At 40.3% G+C, this 22,170-nt stretch overlaps 1 protein-coding gene across 1 annotated transcript in view; it reads right to left on the bottom strand.

The window, feature by feature from the left end:
- The window catches only part of SHANK2 (SH3 and multiple ankyrin repeat domains 2), a 270,317-nt gene extending 248,679 nt beyond the window's left edge, over positions 1–21,638 (bottom strand). The window contains exons 1-2 of the mRNA XM_077784360.1: positions 21,539–21,638; positions 9,848–9,917 (exon numbers count right to left, since the gene is read on the bottom strand). The gene's annotated coding sequence lies outside the window, so the exon portion shown is untranslated. The remainder of the gene's footprint in view (positions 1–9,847; positions 9,918–21,538) is intronic.
- Positions 21,639–22,170: the final 532 nt, after the last annotated feature.

Genomic DNA, 22,170 nt, shown 5'->3' with positions numbered 1-22,170 from the left:
GCTGGCAATTAATTGGTTCAATACAGCTGAATCATAGATTAGGTTTATCATGGTTGTCTGGGATGCCTTTCTTCCTTTTTTTTAAAAAAAAAAAAACCCTCAAGAATTTAAAAATAAGAGACCTTAAGATTCTTACAGTTAAACTGATGGTGTTTGGTTTGTGACTGCTTTTGGGGTAGAAAGTGCTAGGTGCTGACAAGATTCTCTGTAATTGAATAAAAACAGATGTCATTATCATCTTGGCAATAAACACACAATGAAAAGTGTCACACCAACAGGGTTTGTTCCACCTTATGCTGTCTGTCAACATTTCTCAACTCCTGGGCACTGAATGTGCCCTAGCTCCAGGCAATGTCCTGTCCTCTGCACATCCCCTAAGCAAAGCAAGCTTGAGCTGTAGCTGGTTAAACACTCCTTTTGACACAAGAAGGCCACAAGGAAGCAGGAAGATGAGAGAGTGAAAGAATGGCTTTATGGTCCCATTATTATTGGGCTTTTCCCCCAGCCCTTTAGCTTGCAGGGAGCAGCAGGATGTGTACCCAGCCTCTGGGGCTACGGCCAGGTGATGTTTCTCAGACCAGCTGGCCAGATGAAAGAAGCAGAGCTCAGACTGCTGCCTTCCCTTTACAGATGCTATTTTTAGATTTTTTTCTCAGTCCAGCCTGCAGCTTTCACAAAATCTGCTGGAATTTCCTATTCTGCCATTTGCTGCCACCACACCATTAAAAGGAGAGTTTGAAACAGTCCAAACTATGACCAAACTCCTTTTTCTCTAAAACATAATAAAAGAAAACCCCCACAAGAATGTTGTAAAATGCTGGAATTAAGCAGTGCACAGGTTATCAGACAGGAAAAAATTCAACTCCCAGAGCTCATTCTCAGGGTGAAAGGTGTGCTCCAGTGAGTGCAAACAGACACAGCAGGGGGAAAACCAAGAGCAGCAATAAATTTATCTATTCTTTGGAGCCTTAAGGTTGATGAACATCACACAAAAGGAATTTTATCAGTGTAAATGTTTATATTTATTTGTAACTTAAATATTGTAAACTTGATGTGAAAGGGTTTAAAATATCACCAATAGAGAGACACACCAGACAGGGGATCTTCATTGAACATCCAGTTATTATAAGATAAGTCTGCTATAAAAACCTCATTTTAAAATCTTCAGCTTACTTATGGCTCTGTGGTATTTTTGTTGACCCTGCAAAGTACCAAACCCTCCTGGTCTTGTTTGTCCCTAAAACACAGCTGAGGCACAAGCACTAAATGTCTTGTCCAAGGTCACTAAGGCCAGGTCTCACAGCAGGGTTTCAAATTCAGGGGTCAGTGTCTCCTAGTCAAGATAAGACCAATCTATTTTTATATAAACACTCATTTGCACAATAGCAGCCCTGTTGCCCGCAGGGAGAAGCCCTCCAGACTGCTGCCGTGAGGCCAGTTACAAACCTACCTGTGGGAATATCTGGGATACAGAGTGGGCATTGTCAGGGGTTGAGTAATGCCATGAACCAGACTAGGAGAAAAGTTTGCTGGGAGAGGAACAGTCACTGCTAGAAAGAGGTATTTAGTCATTAACTCTGAAGGAAACTATTCAGGAAAGGGATTTCTGTATAAAACCTGCCAGAGCTCCCAACACTTGGATTCTGTGGCTTTATTCAGGATTATACATATAAACTTCAATAACCAGCTTGACAAGGTACTAAATTAAAATGCTGGAGAAGAACAAGCATTTTCTTTTCTAATTATAATATAAAAACAAAAATGCACTTCAGACAGAGATGAAGGTGGGGTTGGGGGTTGAGTCCCAGCACACCATGCATTTCACACCTCTCCCCGGCTGGGCAGAAAAGGTCAGAGGAAAATTTGAACTGAAGACCAATTCCAAAGGACAATTTGCAATTTGATGGGTTCAAGCTCCCTCTGCACCCCAACTTCAAAGCTGGCAGAAACCAGCATTGCCTCCCAAAAAGCAAGCCCACCCTCCTTCTCATCCCAGAGCATTCCACCCTCGTCCCCAAACTGATTTAACACAAACAGCAAAACAAAGAACTGATCCAAGTCAAACTCTAGCTTTTTTGTTGTTGTTGTTTGGGAAGTTAGTTTCCACATCCATCATGCCTCTGAACTGGATCACTATGCAAATATTTGCAGAAGCAGCAGGAGAAAGATGACACAGAGCCAGAAGTGAACTGCCAGGGCTTGAAAGGACAGAACCACTTTATCCAAAGTCAGCATTCATGTTTGCCAGCACGGAGTGGATCTGAGACACCACTGCCCAAGTGACAGGAAAGAGATGTCCACAAACACAGGCATCTGATTAACCCAAATGGAAATGTTATCAGCACCCAAATTCCACAACTCCAACCAGGGCAGGAAGCTACAGACACAAAACTCAGCCAGACAAAGGCAAAACCTAGAAGAAAAGCCAGAACATACACAAGGAGTGCTAAACAATCCACAGCAAAACCTCAAGGGAGACAAGGCACTTGGAGCTCCCTTGTTCTCCCAGCTCCACCAGACAGGAACAACCACCCCCCTGATTACAGATTTATTCCCCATTCAGCAGTCCCTCACTTAAATTCACTTCCTGGTTATGTTAAATAACTGTAACACCCAGATAAATATTTTAGAAGATGAGTTCTGACACAAACATTACAGTACCAGAATGATGAGCAAAAGTTCCTCCTGTAGTTTTCTCTGAAGCTGTTGTTTCTCAGTGTGGCATGTCATGCTTCCAAACTGAATTATTGACTGGAAATCAATATTCAAAATCAATGGTCATATCCATTGGTTTATCATCAGCACCACCAGGAGACTGTATTCACTGCCCTGCTAAAGAACAGATTTATGCAGCCCTTGAATTTTTTGCTGGGTGACCAGCATGAGTGTCACATTGTTTTGCAAAGGGGCTCAAGAGTGAAACTTCACCCCACCTTTTATTTTTTAAGGAAACAAAGAAGAAAATTGTGTGAAGAAATTGTCAAATCTGCAACTTATTTCTGAGCTCTCTTGCTCATGCCTATTTGCACAGACTTGCTAAGAAGAGGTTAAGCCCCATTAACTTTTGGTATTTAGAGTCTGAAATGCCAACGTCATATGATTCAAGTGGGTCTGTAAGCAGGTAATTTTTTTATTTTTGTATTCTTAAACATAGGTACTTTACCATTATCACTGCTGCACACATAAAATCTACACAGGCAGCCTATTTCTGCAAATGCAGGGTAGTTTTTTGAGCTTGTTACCAAGCAGCTTTAGATGATAAATTTCTCCTTTGTTCTCTGTCTCTTCTACTTAGCATTTATTTTCCCTGTAAACTATTCAGCTGGTCATGGTATCTCCATGAAAAGGCTGAAGTTCAACCAGGCAGATGTAAAGAGACATTTTGGGAAGGAATAGGTACAAAGAAAACAGGAGACAAGCAACTACTTCTGCTGAATGAGGAAGACTGGAAGACAGGCAGAGAAGCAGATGTAGAAAAAGCTTTTGAATGTTTGAAGTGGAATTTCAACATGAAAAACATCTGAAGTAGGATTTCAACATGAGAAAACAGAATCTGCTGGCAGGAAGAGGAACCAGGTGTAAAGACTTGGCACACGGTGGAGCAGTAAAATTGGTTAGAATGGATACAAAATGATTCAAAAATATTAACAGAGGAAACATAGCAAGTATTTATAAATGTTAACCAGCACAGGGAAGTTTGCAGTAAAGGCCAACTCCCAATGGCAATATAAGTTCTTAAGTGGCTTCTTTTAAGCCCCTGCAAGGCTTCCAGAACAATTCTGGCTGACCTTTACTTAAAGGTTCTTCTTCCAGAGAAGGAATTAGGCCCAGCCCCGAGAGCCACACAGAGCTACTTTCCAGGCTCTGTTCATTTCTACAGTTGCTTTTAGCATGGCCTCTAGTTTTCACATTTATTAGAACTTCCGCTTTCCAACAGATAGACAACAGTGCTCCTAAGGCATTTTTTAAATGCTCCTTGCAGTCAAAACTATAGTTTATATATTTATAAATATATATATTTATATATTTTATGGCAAAATAATAATCACTTTGAAGTATTAAATTAGATCCTTACAGGAATTACATGCACTTAGTTGTAAAAGCAACATTGTTTGAAAATGTACCTGCTTAGTATGTATTGATCCAGAATTCTAAACCACTCTAAACAGATGTTTTAAAAAAAAAAAAAAGCTAAGTAAGAAAATAAGTAGCTAAATTAGCAATTTAAATAAGGTGGAAAACAACAAAATGTTTTAGGAAATGCACCAAGCACATTGTCCCAGATACACGACTTGCACCCAAAAACTGAGATGCCTTCTTGGACTCAACATTGTATTCATGAGCAAAACAACGGCCAAGGTATGAAAAGCCAACTTGAACCATGGAAAAGTTCATCCATTTTAATCCAGTTCTGAATCCAGAAAGGCATTTCTTCATGACAGCTTTTATATAAAATATCACAAAGAAATTCTTTACTGTGAAGGTGGGAAGGCACTGGTTGCCCAGAGCAGCTATGGGTGCCCCATGCTGGAAGTTTTCTATGACAAAATAAGCTGCAGATGCATTGACTGAAAGAAAAAATTCCCCTTCACTTATTCAAACCAAGAATGTTACAATATGAGTAGTTGGCAACATGTTCTTGAAGTAAAACTGAAGTAGTAGAACATTTGAATTTTTAATAGTCACTGTCTGTTTCTAAGAGGATAGATTTGGTCATTTTGGGGTGCCTACCAAATTTTCTTACCATACAGGGCAAGGCATTTTATCTTCCAGCCCTTCTGCTTCCAGCTTCTGCTTGCACTTAACTATGTAAATATCAAAAATATTATAATATGTTGGAAGGGAAAGGACATATGAGAATTTAAAAAGATTTACAACAGGACTCTGAAAAAAAAAAGCTTGTTGAGCGTATTTACCTCAATTTCACATCCCCAATGGACAAAGCATCTCTGTCACCTGTTAATTTGCATTTGATATTTATCAATCTCTTTCCTCTTTACCCATAGAACATTTTTTTCTGATAATTCAAATACAAACAGAATAAAGTGGTAACAGAGAAGCACCACTGGTGTATTTTTATGTAAATTAGATCAAGCGCTGAATGTAGATAAAGCAGATTTCCTCTCCTCCTTGCACACAGGTTAGCATTTAGAGCTTGCTATGAAGTTTAACCTGAATTTTCCTCAGATGTGATCCTGGTGGGGATTATTATGTCATTTGATTTGCTGTGTTGACAGAAATAGTCTCATTGTTTGCTTTAGTTTAATCAATGGAATAACATGCCAGTTAAAAAAAAAAAAAAGCAAAGCTTCAAATAGATGCTCTGTTTTTCCTGTAAAAGGATGAGTTATCTTTGGTTGAGAGCAGGCATAACAAATAAAATCAATTACCCTTTCTCCTTGTGTATGCTGGGTTTTTTTCTCATTTAATTTCAACAAATTCATTTCTATTTCAACTCAGCAGGAAACACCCCTTGAGGTTTGCAGAGAACAAAGTGGTTTGCAAATGTCTACAGGTGGGATTTGGGGGCACAGAGCTCAGACTCTCCAGGTCTGCAGTTCCAGGCCAGCCCCCTGCCAAAGAGCCCATTGGGGGAGATTTTCCCTGGCCTTCACACCATCTTCATTTCTTTCCTAAATCCAGGGGGAAGCAACAAACAAGCAGTGACCCAGAAAGGGTGGAGGAGGAGCAGGGCAGGTGAGCAGCCCTTGGTTCAGCCAAACTCCAGTGCAAGCACAGCCACGTGCCCTGTCCTCACCATCCCTGTGCCCATCTGTGTCTGTCTGCAGCAAATGTTCCTGGTTCCCAGGGACAGATGGGCTCCAGACTTCTCTTAATTGCAGAAAAACTTCTGAATTTTTCCTTTTTCAGAGGTAATTTTGAAAAAGGAGCTCTGTTGACCTTAGCTGCATCTTCCCCAGCTATTTTCTAACCCAAGCTAAGCATATTTTAGGCTTTAATTTATACTCCAGCCTGTGCTCATGGCACAACCATGACATCCTTTAGGGTTATGCAGGTGAAGGATGGTGATGACAGAGTGGAGAAAATATTTGCAGGCTTAGAAAGGTTAAATGATCTGCCAAACTGACCCAGGCAGCACAGTGACTCTGTAGAATAACTGAAAAATAAATTGTTTTCTTGACCTTTGAGATTTTTTATTCAATTCATTAAACAGATAAACTCATTTTTATCAAATTATAGCCAGTCAAAAGTTAGGCAATCAATCCAATTAAACTGATTAAAAGAGCCAGTTTCCTCATTGACTACCAAGGTTTAATTATTACCTTTGGTAAACAGCTCAAGAAATAAAATATCACTTCTTAGGCAAGAAGAAAACAAAATGAGACCCATGTTTGTGACCATTAGACAAAAGGGAAAAAATAGAAATAATCTTATTGTGTGAAAACAGATTCATAAACTCTTTCAGCTTTTGCTATTTAAATGCCAGGTTTAGTTTGGAATTTAATATTAAAAATAAATACCATGCTAAATCATCCTGGGTTATCTGCTCACAATACCTTTAGTTTAGAGACACTTTAGGGAACAACAAGGCTGTTTTCTGAAGTATCCCTCTCTCAACACAGAATCAAAATAAAAATCAGCCTCCCTGAACACAAGGACCTGGATTCTTAGCTGTGCCTTACTTAGACTCAGAGAATCACCAAGTCATTCAGGCCACAGGGGTCTCTGGAGGTCTTTATTTCAACCTCTTGCCCAGAGCAGATCCAGCAATGAGATCTGATTGGGCTGCCCATGCTTTTATCCAGACCTGCCTGAAAAATCCTGAAGCCAGCTCTTTTCCAGGCTTACCTTTCCCTCTCCTTGCACAATACTCCAGCTCCCTTTTTCTTGGTGGCCTTCCACAGAACCTGCTCCAGTTTGTCCATATCTTTCCTTTACTGTGGTGGGTCCAAAACCAGATACAAGGTGCAAGATGTGGTCTGCAGAGTGCCAAGTCACAGCCAGCACCATAGCTTTTCTCCAGCTGGTGGCTATGCAACTTAGTTTATAATGGAGATTCAAGCAAATTTCAGCATCACCTAAATTTCTGGACTCATTTATACCCCTTTACAGCAATTTCTTACAAAGTGCATTTTCTACCTGCCTGTGTAGGTGTCTAATTCAGTCCCAGGTAATGTAAGGCCTCAAATGAGACTGTTGGAGAACCAGAAATGCTTTAAACAGATTTATTTCTAATTGACTAGATTCCATGTTGATTGTACTCCTGAAGTCCTGATTAAGTGAATTCATTACCATTTATAATTTCTTGACAGCACACTTTGGAGATTCCAGCCATGGAAATTACCACAGTCTAATCAAGATATGCAAGCTGAATATAAAAGCACTTGGGAAAAAAAAAAAAAAAAACGCAAAAAAAAACTTGATTGAATCAGGATAGAAAATAATCCTAATAAGAAAACCAGCATCATTTGCACTCCAGGCATGCTACTATCAGTTTCTGCCATGAAGAAAGTATTTATGAAAAGATTATATTAAATGTTCCAAAGGAAAAGCAACTGAGAGAGGATTTGACAGAACTTTTGTGAAGGACATCCACATGTGACCATGACTTCCTAGGAATGACAAGCAGTAATGCGAGGAACACTGCGCTTGGAAGGGCTCCTGGGTTTCTATAAAACTGGAGGCTGCGGTGAGCCTGTAAGAGGCACCCCTCACTTTGCTGCCCCAGTGCCACCAAGTGGGCTGCTGGTGGGAACAATTGTGATGCAAAGCTCATTTCCTGATCTGCTGCTGCCAGAGCTATCTGTGCCTGCAACCTGGTCAGAGGGGAGGAGCAGCATCCAGGCAGCTCTGCTTTCCCTGTTATTCAGCTGAGCAGAGAAGGCAATAATTAAGCCCATCATGTCAACCAAACCCTACAGGACATACCCATTAATGAGATTTACAAAACCCTCTCTCTTCTTTGCTGTTTGCAGGAATGAAAGAGGCAGAACTGGCACAAGAAAAACCCTTTTCAGCATTCACATAAAACTAGAAATACTTTTTTGTTCACACTTTTAAAGAAAAGAAGCATTAAAAAGATTTGCTAATAGGTTTTATGTCTGCTTAATTTTCTCCCATGCTGGTTTTGGGGGTTTTTTTCACACTTGCCATCACTAGCTGCCTCACCTCAAAAGTTTTCTGCATTTCTTAATAAATCCAAACTTCTCTTGATTTTTTAGTCACACATGGAGAGTGACCACTTCTGCATATCAGCTGAATTTTCTCACATGTTTCCTAAAGGGGGCTTATATAAAAGAAGGAGGGTGACTTTTTCCACAGGCAGATAATGACAGGACAAGGGGGAATGGTTTTAAACTGAAAGACAAGAGATTTAGATCAGGAAGAAATTCTTTACTCAGGAGCTGGTGAGGCCTTGGCACCAGGTGCCAAGATAAGCAGTGGCTGCCCCTGGATCCCTAGAAGTGTCCAAAGGCCAGGCTGGACAGGGCTTGGAGCACTCTGGGATAGTGGAAGGTATCCATGCAACTTAAACATTTCAGACAATAGAACACAGTTATTCCCATCAACTCAACACATTGTCAAACACAACACTTGAAATCCAAATTTGCACACTTGTTTCTGCACATCTCTCTTTAGATTGGTGTGCTTATCTTTGATAGTGGCCCTACCAGAAGCAAACATTCAATTATTAAATTCCCTAATAAGCAAGGGCATTTAATTCATTAGGCTGAGCTTTGAGGCACACACATTTCTTTAAATATTTCTCCTTTTCCCATTTTTACATACTACTGATCCAAATTATACTGCTTCATGTCACCACACACTTTACAGAAATCCACCTGACACATTTTACATAATTTTTGTATTTTCATTCTCCTTCCAGTGCTCATCCAAAGGCACTATTAGGACTCGCTATTCAGTCCTTGATCTGTGTTCATAAATGCACATTGACATAGACACCTGCAGCAGCCAGTGCAAGAAGAGGCACCTTCAGTTCCTCTTATCACAGAGAAAATGAGTTTTTTAGTTTTCAGATCATACAGAAGGATCATGCATCACCAAAGGAAATCTAAGTTTCAATCAGTGTCCTTTTTGTTCTAGTTTTCTGATCTGAGTTTCATGTTTCAATTTATTTTGTAATGATTGAACTGGAAGCCAAGAAAGTGATGTTACTTCAAGAAATTGTTCTGCATAAGAAGTTCTAAGTCATCTCCAGAGTGCTGCTAAAACTTTTTGGACTGTGTTTTGAAAGAACCAGAGAAAAGTAAAGATAAAGACATTTATAATAAATGTAGAGACTAGAAGTTTTTATTAATAGGAAAGACTGAAAACACAGCATTTAGGTAAGGTAAAAGAGATAAAAGAAATATGATGGTGCTGTATCACAAGAGGTTCAAGTCCATCAGTTCTCACCTAACTGTACAAAATCCTAGAAATTCTTCATCCAGTCCTAAAATTTGCAGGGACCTCATTAATAAATTCCTCCTAGATAAAAACAGGGGCAGTGTCATGTCTAACACAAGACATATGATAATTCATCTGCTAGTTCATATTTCAGGTACTTTGGGGAGGAGGAAGATACAAGTCAACAAGACCTTTCAGCCATCTTCACTCCAGGCTGTAGTTCAACTGCAAATTCCTCTGCTCTTAGATCATTTTTGTGGGTGGCTACCCATCACCATAAAGCAGAAGGAGGAACAGTTTCCCTTCTGGAGATTATAAAGGTTTTGGAAGCATTTTTGACCACTTGTTTGTTGAAAAACTCACCTTTGCAGCATCCAGCACAACCCACAGGTGAGGTCCTGGGCTGTAACTGTAGCTTTTCCCACCTGATACAAATAATGCAAACATTTTGTCTTCAAAACCAGCTTGGCACACTTACCTGTCAACACAGGTGACAGCAACAGTGACAAGATGATCATCACAAACTAGTTCCCTTTCATCTCAGATTCCTGAACAAAACACAGAAGGATGTAAAGATATATAGCTGAACAAAGAAATTAAGTGACTCAGTGGCCACCCTATTTAAATGTTATAAAGCAGAAATGGAAAAGGAGAGAGGAATTTTACTACATTGCAAATTTCCAAAGTTTTCCTCATACTGTAATATAAATATTATGCATAGCTTTGCAAGGGCAGAGCCTGCCATCCATGGCTTCACTCACATTCCAGAGTGCTTCTGGTTCATGAAGTCAGCACTGAGACAAAAATAGGCTCTTCTGGTTATAAAGAAAGACATTTCAGGCCAGATCTGACAGAAGGTGAAAGGTGCTGCTCTGCTGATCCCCACAAACATCTTCATTGATTTAAGTCTTGTCTAAGCTCTGAGCATCCTAGGATGTGCATCTGCTGAACAGCCCAAGTACAAGCAGCAAAACTCTTGCTTTTGTCTCCCTAAGTCCACCTGAGATCCTGAAATTTGGGTCTGCTGTCTGCAGACAGCACAGCATGCATCCAGATATCCATATCAGCTGTGGATGAATATTCAAATTTCACTGCCTTCATTGATGGTTAGAAGCTCATGCTGAATAAAATTCTTTCCTGTTACATATTTCCCTCTTTTTACAGATCTAAATGGAAGGGAAAATCCAGGTATTTCCATTGCAACAGAAAGTTCAACTAACTCTACTTTATGTTGTACTCTGCTGTATGGTTCTCCATCAGAAAATACCTTTATTTTATTTATTTTTCATTTATTATTATACTTCCAGTGTATTTAAGCCTGTTTTTTATTTTAAATATAGACTTTGACACATTTCACTAAAAATAAACATACCTATCCAAAATGTTCTGAGTAGGAAGAAAATAATTGCATATCTGTCTCCAGCACCTGTGTGATTCTTCTCTTTCAGCAGCAACAAAAGAAACTATTGAAGGACATTTGCTACACTGAACTACTGTATTTTGTACCAGTGTCAGCTGCATTCGAGATTAAGCCTGGTAGGTTTTGCATTTTTAGGGTGGGAGATAAAAATGTGATTTCCATGATCACTGGGGCTACAGGAAAGGTAGGTAAAAAGTTCAGCAGCTGTTTTTTACAAGACAAAAACAAGGCAAGGAAAGAAGTCAGCAGGTTAAAAATAAAACAAAATAAACTGACCTAACAGATTTCTTAATCTGAGATGGGATAAACTGCTTCTGCTTTTGAATTCTCTCTTTTATGCACACCAGCTTTCAGTTTCTAAATGGATGCAGAGAGAGGAAGAATAACCTGGGACTGCATATATCAGAAAGAAAACTTTCCAAAATTGTTCTCAAACCCTGACACATCGGCTCAACATATTTCAAGACCAGGCTTTGTTGCTTTTAGGAAAGATTTACATTTGGTCAGACCGAATAAAGGTAAGAGCACAGCAATGGCTTGCAGTTGATTGTGGAAGAGAGGGGAATGCCAGAAGCTGATTCTGTGTGGAGGCCAAACTCTTCTTACCCAGCAGCATGATTCCACTTTGCATTTTGGATGTTGACTTGTTTTTCACAGTGCTGTCCCAGAGCTAATCCTAAGGATAAGCAAAACAACCTGTAAACCCATGGCTTGCCAAGAGATGGGGAAAGCTCTTTAAATTAGTATTTATATACTGCAAATTCATAGGAAAACAAAAATAAATTGTGCCAATCCTAACTTCTTAATGAGACTGGATATGTTACACGGTGGAGAAAGGCACTGACACTGGGAGAGTGAGCAACTGTCCTCTCTGCTATTTCTGCAATAGGATTCCCTTAACACCCACTGGTAGATAAAAACCAAGTCCTCTCCCAGATCCTGCTTTTCCTTCTTCTCAAGCACAGGATCAGTGAAGCAGAAGCTCTGCTTTGTCTCAGAGCCTTCAATGCATCCCTAAATAAATCTCTGTGCTCAGTTCCCCCTGCAGGAAGTTTCCCTTCCAGACATCACTTCCATGTGTGGCCAGGTAGGAGAGCATGGCCATGCACAGGCTCATGCCCCTGAAAAAACATTAACCACAACAGGCACAGTACTTTTCCCTCTGCAGGAGCTCCAGTGGGGGTCTCTCCTGCACCTAACCACTCATTTCTAACATGTTTGTAGGAGTGTAACACCTTCAGGGATTTCTGATCCTTTAAAAACTTTGGCTAACATAAATTCCAGAGCCATTGGAAAGTGGAAGGAGATTGATAAGGAAAGGAAGAAAGGCTGACAGCAGTCACACAAGCCATTTTCCTGATCAAATCCACCTCTAAAACACCAGGGTGACTCCAAGCCACCCCAAAAAAACAGTGCAGTCGGTGATTTCCATCCAACTCAATGCTGAGCAGTGAAGGGCTGTGACATTTTTGCAGAGTGTACTTGGTTCAGGGAGCAGCAGAGCTGCAGCCATGCAGTATTTATAGGCCTTCTCCCCCGCTCCCTCTCCCTGCTCTTTCCCCCTGGGCAAATATGCCAAGATGCTGCCTCCCAAGCCCAGCTGCTGCCACTGCTGGAGGAAAGCCCTTGCTGTAGCACTGTGCTGCAGAGGTAACACTCCCAAAAGGTCTGACACAGGGCAAACCTTTCCCCAGGTCTGGCAAAATGATAAAACACTTCAAGAATTGTGTGAATTTTAGCAAGCTGATGAAAATGTCAAGATTTTCCCATTCCTTTTTTCACAGTTTAAAGAATTTCTAAGCAGGAAGGTAGCCTTGTTTGGGGGTGTTTCTCTAGGCCCAGGTGCACACCTAGGAAAGTAAGAGTTACTAACCAAAAATAATTTCAACTACAAGCATACATTTCTACCAACTCACACAAACCAATCCACAAAAATCATACAACCCTATCAGCAATCTCAGGTGAGTATTTCTGTCCAACTTCTTAATTCTCTTCCAATGCCAGAGAATTCCCAGGTTCTGTTTCTGAGCTGGCTCCCAGCTGACCAGCCAGCTTATCTGCACAGATGCCTACATAGCCACAGAGAAACAGCCATCCCTGTTAATTTATGAGGCTGGCACAGAAAAGGAATACACTGAAATACTCAGAAGTTAAGTACCTGGGAGCATTCAGTGACAGGATGAGCACACCCAAATTAATTCAACTTCAAATGACATGCTTCATTCATTTAACCCCGACTTTTCTGAACACAAACACTCACAGCATCCTGTTTTCTCTGTTGTCAGGTACATAAGAATGCCATGTGCCTTGAGGACCCTTTTAGTGGCACATAGGCTCATGCTTTTCCTAGCAGCCTCTGAAATCAAAGGTAATGTATATGTGATGCCTAAGAATGTGAATACCAGTAGAGTTCATTTGACTACAGAACACTTGACACGACCCATTTTAGTTAAAAACCTGCTAAAGCAGGCCAGTTATGCTGCATGGAAGTCCCAAATGCTGATTGAACAGAAAACTAATGTAATTTATAGGGAGCTGAAGGTACTTTGCACTGTCAGGCTGCAGGCAGTCTATTAGTTTAGCAATTTTCAGAGACTCCCAGATGTCTTTAGTATTAATAAACCCCAAACACACACACACTCTGAATTCTCCACTTTCCCCACAAGTTAAATTGAGAGCTCAAATACTGAGAGAAGCACTAAGACCAAGGATTGTGTTCCAGCACATGATGGATTCAAATCCTGCCTGGGAGAGATGTAATAACCAAACCTGATTTGATTCAGCTCAACAAAAAAGGAGGCAACGAGCTGAAAAATGAGTGTAGCAAGGGAAGAGCTACCTGAGATTTTGGGAGGCTACTTTCAGCTAATCCTGCCATTATGTAAAGCCAGTGCAAACAAAGTCTGGTCACAAGGTGGAAATGTGAACAGAATCAGGGAAACTGTTCAAGGAAGTGGAAAAACAGTTATTTTCTTCATCAGGAGACACCATATTTGGGCACATATTTAAAATTCTGAATAGAATTCTACATGGACCTTTTCAGAACTAAATATGAAGTCTACAGCTGCTCAAACACTTGCTGGAATGAACTCACATATTTGTATCTCTCTTTGGTGTTTTTTTCTATGCTCCACTAATTTTTTTTTTCCTCAGCAGCCTAAACACAATGGCCTAAATGCTTGTATATTGTGTGGCAGCAAAGAAACACCAGATGCTTTGTGCCTTCAGATAATTCACTGTTTATGGCATTAAGTTCATCCTAGCAGCAAAAAAAAACTAAATACCAAAATCTAATTCCTGTCCAAATCCCAACAATAAATATGCACTGCTAACTCCTATATATTCAAGAGAAAGAACCTCCCGACAATACTTCTTTGAAGGCACTGAAAGCCACAACATATAAAGAATAATATAATTCCAGGTCTAGCATCAGATCCTGCATTTTGGCTGTCTGATCACAGTAGGTTAAAAAAATATTTCCAATATGGAAAGAAAAATCCCTCCTTCCTATGCTTAGCTAAACATAAAATGGCAATATATTTAAAGTCATATGGACTAGTGCAAATTATCAGCAATCAGTGATGAAAGAAAAGTGTGCCCTCAGTTCATGGCTCATAATTATTTCATTTCCCAAATACTGCAAAAATCCCTGATAACTGCTAAATAATAAAAGCTCTACAAAGAGCCAGAAGGTGCTCACCTTGGATGTAATTTTTCATGTAGCTCCTCAGCTCCATCCAACTCGGTGAATTCAGTTCTAAATTTTGCACTGAACATTTTATAGTCTTTTGTTCTATGAGAAAGTGGAGAACTTAGAAACTCAGATACACAGGAAAACTTGTACCTATTTCCTACCTATCCTGAAACTGGATACTAAGCCTTAGCTCAAAGGAAAACCTGTTATTGTATGCACCAAAAAAAGGCAGGTGATTTTTTTAGACTTCAGCACCTTCCAAGGGGTATAAATGTTACCAGCTGATGACCAAAAAGAAAAAAATACTTCCACAAAGTAATGAAATCCACAGGTTCTGATTACCTAAAAGGAGAAACAGCCTGAATTCAGTTCCAGTAGCAGAATTCTGTGTTTGCTGTGTTTTTAGCAGCCCAGATGGCTCTCTCTTATTTACGTGTCCCATCGAAACAATCACTGCTGCATTGTGGCAACGCTTGTCACTGTTGTGACAACAGGAGGGGGAGATCTCTCCCCTCAGTTATAAATCACAAATCACTGAGGACAGCTGCAGCCTCTGCTTCTTCATCATCTCTTTCAAGAAAGGAATTTTAGTGAAAGATGGGAATCTATTAACTTTGCTGGCTGAGCTATGCTAAGTGGAAAGAGATGAAAGATGGAGTAATGAAAGGGAGAGAGCTCAGCATTGTGACTGACCTGTGCAAAGGACAGTCCTGATGTCCTGCTCACAAATGAATTATTCAGCTGCCAGGTCTTGCCTGCAACTCCACTGAAACACACAGGTCAAACTAGCCCCATCCTGTTCAGTTTTCTTGGCAACACATTCAGGTTGGTGAAAGTAGACAATTGTTAGTTTTGGGGATATTGGGTTAAAAAACTGTTTATATCACTAGCAGTATACTTGAGTGAAAGAGAAATGCAAGCTAAAGCGCAATATATTGCACTTCAAAATGCAATGTTTTGAATAATTTTCAAATAAGTAAATCAATCTCTCTAGGAAGACTAAACTGTTCTTACTAAAACTACTATGGCAGTCATCTCAATCATAAAGAAAACAACTGCGCTAATCTAAAATTTGATGAAGGTCTAGCAAAGAAACCATGATGTACATAGCAACTCACAAAGGTTAAGAGCTGCTTAGTGTGATCTCAAGAAATTCATCAGGTCTAATTAAGCTGATGGTGCATGGGCTCTCTACCAAGAAAATTACAAGCAAAACAAGTTTAAAAAGGGAAAACCACAAACATCTTAAAATCTGTGTAGGTTACTTGTCAAAATATAGGTTTTTCAGCTTCTCCCAGATCAACAAGATCTGGACATATACCCCCTTATCCAGTCCAAGTTGAGATAGCATTCTCTTCTTTCCCTCAGGAGCACTGATAGCAACAACCAAGGTTCAAGGAAACTGGAAGCACAACAAATGGAAGAATATAAAGGGTTCCACAACTTAGAAATTCAGAAGCATTTTGGACAACCATATGCAAGCAATGCATTAAGATAACAATCTTGGTTCAAAACAACCAGGTATAAATGTTGAGTCTCCTTAACAACCCATGGAAGCCAGTGCTCCCAGGCAAATACATCCCTGATAAAGGGATGGGAGAAAAGAGAATAAAACTGACAGATGCACACAAATCTCAATGGAGAGCTCAAGCTGGACCAATAAAACCCCTGCCAATCAAGCAAATTATGCAACACTTACTTACTTTTGCTGAAAACACAGTGAAATGCTAATTACAGGAAAATTACAGCTGGAAAAGAAACCCCCAAGAAGGCAGCTCCTGACATTTCACATAAAGGACGCTTGACTCCAGCTGTCTCCAGTGGTGCAGCTGTGAGACATGGCTGTGTCACACCGACTGCCCCTCACTGAGCACATCATCCCCCTGGGAGTGTCACCCATGCTGCTGTGACATCCCCAGTGCTGTGAGATGAGCTTGGCACCAGTGTGTCAGCCCTGCCTTCCCTCTGCACTGAGGCCGTTTTTTGTACTGGCTCCAGGTGCTGAATTTAAGGTCTGCTGCCTTGGGCACTGGGGAGAAGTGAAGAGCACTGTCCCTTCTCTGAATCACCACGGAGTGAAAGTTCATTTACTAATATCTGCAGAGCATCTGAGCCACAGATACAAACTCCTTGCTCACATAACATACTGCAGCAGAGTTCTGCCAGGCATCCATTTGTTTGTTTGGATTTTCCAGTAAGGATCTACTGCACAGAACACCACCTATTCTTTCCACAGGGGGTTTATTTAGCACTGCATCCCCACTCGCTGTATCAATGTAATTTAAGGTCTTCCATTTGCACAAACTTGGAACTGCCTAGAGTACACAAAGTGCAAACACAATTAAAGCACGTACATTTTTCTCTCACTTTCAAACATGGGTCACTTTGTCTTTAGTCATGTGTTTCTTCTATTCAGTTTGTTCCCTGCCCTAATACAGGTAGTCAGTCTTGCCCTTATGACTTAGTTTTGTTATCCACAAAGTTGTTTGTTTAATCCCATAAAAACTATGAAATAATATAATACTAAGAAAATTGATGCCCCAAAAGTAAGGTATTAAAGAAGTCATACACATCTATAAAAAGACACTCAGCCATTACAGAGCAGCTATACAAATACGGAGATTGATGTAGGGAGAACTGACTTCCCATGATGAAAAAATACATGTTAACACACCCCTAAGCAATATATGGTCATGCAGCCTGCTAAGTGAATTCAAATATTCCAGATACATGGGGCAGCTGCAGCCTCTGAGTGATCATTACCTTGAGAAACAGAGTGTTTTTATTCAAATGCAACCTCAGAGAGAAACAGCCCTTCCTTTCCTCACCCAGAAAGGACAAGGTAGGTGTATGTCTGTCAGGAACAAAGCAAAACTAATGTGCACCATGTCACCCTGACCTGAGACACAATTACAAGGTGCACCACAGAAAAAAGGAGAGAGAAAATCCCTCCAACTTCAAAGAGCACAACTGTGTGTGTGAAATAGAAAAACACTCATTTGCTAAAAGATTTATAAGGCTTCCATCAAGTAAACCTTTAATCTCCAGGTGACAGAGAATGCTTTCCTGGTTATGTGAAAGAAAGTACAGCAGGGAGCACAGAATAGTTGCAAAAGCCATTATTGGCAATAAGCCAGAGTAAGATCTGAGCAGCCCGACCATCCTGAGCTATCATGGGGATTCCCATGACTGCTCTTCCTCCAAAGAAGAGTTCTGGGTCCTATTTCCTACAGAGAAGGAACCAGGAGTTGTCTGTGGAGCAAATAGCAAAACTTACATCACCCTCTAAGCATTTCCAGCTCAACTTTCAACAAGGGTTGTGAGAAATCTGAAGTGGGGAGAGAAGCTGGCAACAAGGAGCAGCAGGAAAGAGATGACCAGGCAAGAAAAAGACAATTTGAATAGGAAGTTGATTAACATGAAGTGATACATTAAGTGAATTGGGCAAAACCAATTCCAAGCACATAGCATTGGAAATGGAGCTGATTATTCCCAATCCAGAAAGACAGTGTTGTGCAAATGTCAGCTTTCCTTGCTGCATTCACACAAATAACTGGGATAATTAGGGAAGAAATAAAGAACAAAGTCAAAGATTTTAAATGATGGTACAAAGTGGTGAAACTCAGGCCCTGGCCCTACTCTCTTCCTGTCTGGACAGCAGTGTGGTGTGAGTGGCTGCATCTCCAGAGCACCTCCTCATAAGGATATAAGCCATATCCTTATATTTTTCCTATTAGCATCATGAATATGATGGCATTACCAATCCCAGACAAACTGGGAAATCCTTCAGAGGACAAATTGCATGAGCACCTCATGTGCCTCATTAATACAGCTCAATACAATAGGAAACAACCTGAAATCATCACTTAGTACAAACAGGATCAGCTGTTAATAGCCTATTAGCAGCACAATTAGCAAGTTAGATATTCCTGCTCATTATCCATCATTCCATTCGCAAATAATACTTTGAACAGATTAGAACACAACCTTATCAGTAGAAGTCCCAGCTGAGAGGTAATATTTTCAATTAGGAGTTTACCAACTGAGGTTAATTTTTGGTCTTCCTAGAAGTTCTGAAAACCTGGCATCCATTGAGATGTCACAGCTGAGATACCCACAATACGCAGAGCATCACCATGTAATTTCAGAGGGGTTTAAACACTCACCCACACAGAGTAACACTACACCACATCAGAAAGCTTCAGGCATCTGCCCATAGAGAGCAACAGCATGCCACTTCAGAAGGCTGCAAGCATCCACCCTTCTCATTCTTCAGCCCCACCTTTTGTACCCCTCATGCTGATGCACTGCACCTGTGTCCCCTCTATTCCTTTGGGGGTTGGTCAGTGTACCTGGGCACTCCATGGCTCAGCTCACTGGGGATCAGGCTCAGCCCATCCCCACAAATTGTGCCTACAATCGAGACATTATTTCACAGAGAGAATTTTTTTTTTTAAATCAATTTCTCTTTTCCCCAAATAAAGCTAAATTCCTAAGAGCCTTCCAATACTATTTGTGCTGGCACTGCTTTGTTGCCAGCTTTGCTGAGATTTTTTCCTCACAGTGAGCAGAGAAGAGCAAGGCTGAGGAGGACACACTCCCCCAGTTCAGCAGCACTCAGGTGCAGTGGTCTGGGCTTCCCTGAGTCCTGCTCAGAGAGCAGCAGTGGCAATCTCTCTGCATTGTTCCCAGAGGACTCTTTCCCTTATTAAAAGCTTAGTCTTTTTAGTCACATTCTGCAAAGCCCACACAGTACAACATCCACCATGCAAATAAAAAAACCCCTTTATCCATTCTAAACCAAATTTTAAACCCAAATTTCAACTACAAACTCCAGCTTACATTTCTCATGGTGTAGAGCTCAATGAACAATGGTTCCAAATTAATCCACCACCTTCATGATATAGCAGCATATTTGCCCTATTGGGAAAGTCTTACCTTAAGCATCAGGTATTCATCCAATATAGACTTTTAAAAAATAAAAAAACAGAATAATTTTAATTCATATTGACTGCACTTAATAAGCTGCTTTATAAACAGCAGTTAAAGTGGGTTGGGGTTTTTCTCTTGGGACAAATTGCACATCAATGCTGTGAATGTGACAAACTAAAGCCTAACTTAATTTTTTTTTTTTTGCCATAATAAAATTTATCATAAATAGTTACTTACTGAGATTACAATAGAATAGACTGTTTACCAAAAAAAAAAAAAAAAGAAAAAGAAAAAAAGGCAAAAAAAACAAAAATGAAAAAAATCCAGATTTCAAACTGAAAAGTCAAAACTACCATGTAGGTCAAGTAGGTTTTTCATTTTAAAAAGAGACAAAGTAATTTTCAAAGCAAAAGACAGACTGGAAAGAAGCTGAAATGCTGAACAGCAATTTCATAAACAATTCAGCTGTAGCTAAGTGCTAAGAGGGCTAGGAAGGAAACAAATAAAAACAGAATTGCAGCAACATTGTGGAGCAAGGCTTGGGTTAATGATTACACTGATAGATAAAAATTAGGAAAAGTTTTTATTTAGATTACACTTCACAGGACCATTTCACACTTCCAGCTGACCAGTAAGGAATGTTGATATCTGAAAATCTCAGTAGGATATTATTTTCAGTTTAAGTTAGAAATTATAGACTCCTAGTATCAATAAATACCAATTAAATGAATATACTACTGCATATGTCATTTCCTACTACAGAGTATTCTGCCAGTCTGAATAAAAGTCACAAGCATGAGCAAACTGTACCAAAAAAAATTCAATATGCATTTTCTCCTAAACAGGTATTACTGAGAGACAAACTGCTGCATTCAGCACAATTTGCCCAGTACTTTGTCCTATCTGGTTTGGCAAGTAAGGAAGCTTTGCAAAAAAGGAAGCAGTACATAATTTGATGAGTTTAATTTCATTAATTTTATACCTTCTTTGTCAATCTGAAGTCTCATAGGAGGAAAGTTTCAGAGTCATCCTCAAAGTTTTAGCTCAGCTTTATTGACAAAAGAGAAAGTCATATCAAACAAGTGGATTACCACAGGAGAGAAAATTTCAAGGAAATGTTTCAGTTTTCAGTTAAACTTGGAAAAAGGCTCCTTTTTCTCTTGTGGTGCTTTGAAACATAAGAAGGTGTTTATTTCGGGAACTCATTAAAAATGAAGATCACGTCCTCTATAGAAGGAGAAGTGCAAAAGCCACCAGTCACCAATACTGTGATACACAGACATTTGAGATTGAAAATACAATCCCCTGGAAAACAAAGAAACAGAGCCCCACAATCCAGTTCCATGGGATATCAGGCACTGCACTGACATCACACAGCTGTGTGGGAAATATCACTCTCCTCAGGAGAAAAACGGGGAATACAGTGTTATTGGCATATCACAGTGAGAAAACAGAAGAAAGAAGAAGAAGAGAAAAGCAAAATACTGCCTTGGATTGCTTTTTTATTTTGGTATGAATCCTTTAGGGACCTTGACATATTTTCTTCCATGTGGCATTTAAGGGCAGCTCTCTGCATTAACACTTGCAGTTTTGAAGTCTGAATATTGGCATAAATAGCCAACTTCAGCAGAGCTGCTGAGAGCTGAGGACCTCCAAACAGGGAAATAAACACTTTTGTTCCTCAGATGTTTTCCCTGGTTTATGAAGTGTAAAAATATCACTTGGCTTTATCCTGCATGTTCAGTTTCCTTGACTGACAGGTGAAGGGACATTCACAGTAACACACTTTTCAGACCTGACTGTACAAGTGCAAAGGTCAGAGGAAAAAAAACATTATTTGCCAGAAGTTAAGCTGCTCCACGATAACATCTTCAAATATTAGTTAGGGTGATCTTTGCTACCAGGTAAATTCTATGCTGATGACAAAGTGGTGCACGTTTGCCCTCTATAACACATGAAAAATTGTGAGCTTAGTTCAGTTTTGCAGAAAACAGGGAAAAAACAGCACCCACAGGTGTAAGACAAGTCCTGTGGGGTGAAGGGCCAGGAGGGATATGCAGTGCTGACCCTGAAATGGCTTTTTCCCCCCTGTGAGACGCCTCTGTGGCCCCCTGTGACCTCACCTTTGTACCCACAAGTGGAGCGGTTCTGAAGACACCCACGAGGATGAGCCTGCTCCTCTGTCCTGGTGGGATGGTTCCAATGGGGAGATCCAAATTGATGGAACAGGGCTGGAAGCAAAAGCAGGGATAGCATTACATTTCTGTGAACTGCTGACTTCCCAAGCAGTTTTCAGGCCCATTTCATGATGGCAAGAAGAACAGCTCCATTCCTTCCCTCAAGAATCCACAGCTGGCACATCCTGCTTGTCTTAATAGGAATTACATCCATATAACCCACAGCAGACAGGAAAACAAGCCTGTCTACCAAAAAACTGCCATTCCACTTGAAACTTTTCATATTTGCCAGGTCTGACCCAAAGAGGGTAACAAAGGGTAGCTGAGCAGCAGCAGTAGGAATGGGCATCATCTGGTTTATCTTTTTCAGGCTGTAGCATGCTTCAGAAAACCCTATCCCAGTATTTCCTGGAGAAGACAGAAATTGTCCAGTCCACTGCACTGATAGCAGCATCATTAAAGTAATGCACAAAAACAAAACTCTTAGCAATGTGCTACAGCCAGTCCTATCCTAGGAGAATGTTGTCTACTTGGATAGAGATCATCTCAGAAGCCAGGATGTTTTCATACAGCCAGGA

The sequence above is a fragment of the Lonchura striata genome, chromosome 6 (genome assembly GCF_046129695.1).
Source record: "Lonchura striata isolate bLonStr1 chromosome 6, bLonStr1.mat, whole genome shotgun sequence".
NCBI lineage: Eukaryota > Metazoa > Chordata > Aves > Passeriformes > Estrildidae > Lonchura > Lonchura striata.
This window is presented reverse-complemented; position numbering and strand designations above follow the sequence as displayed.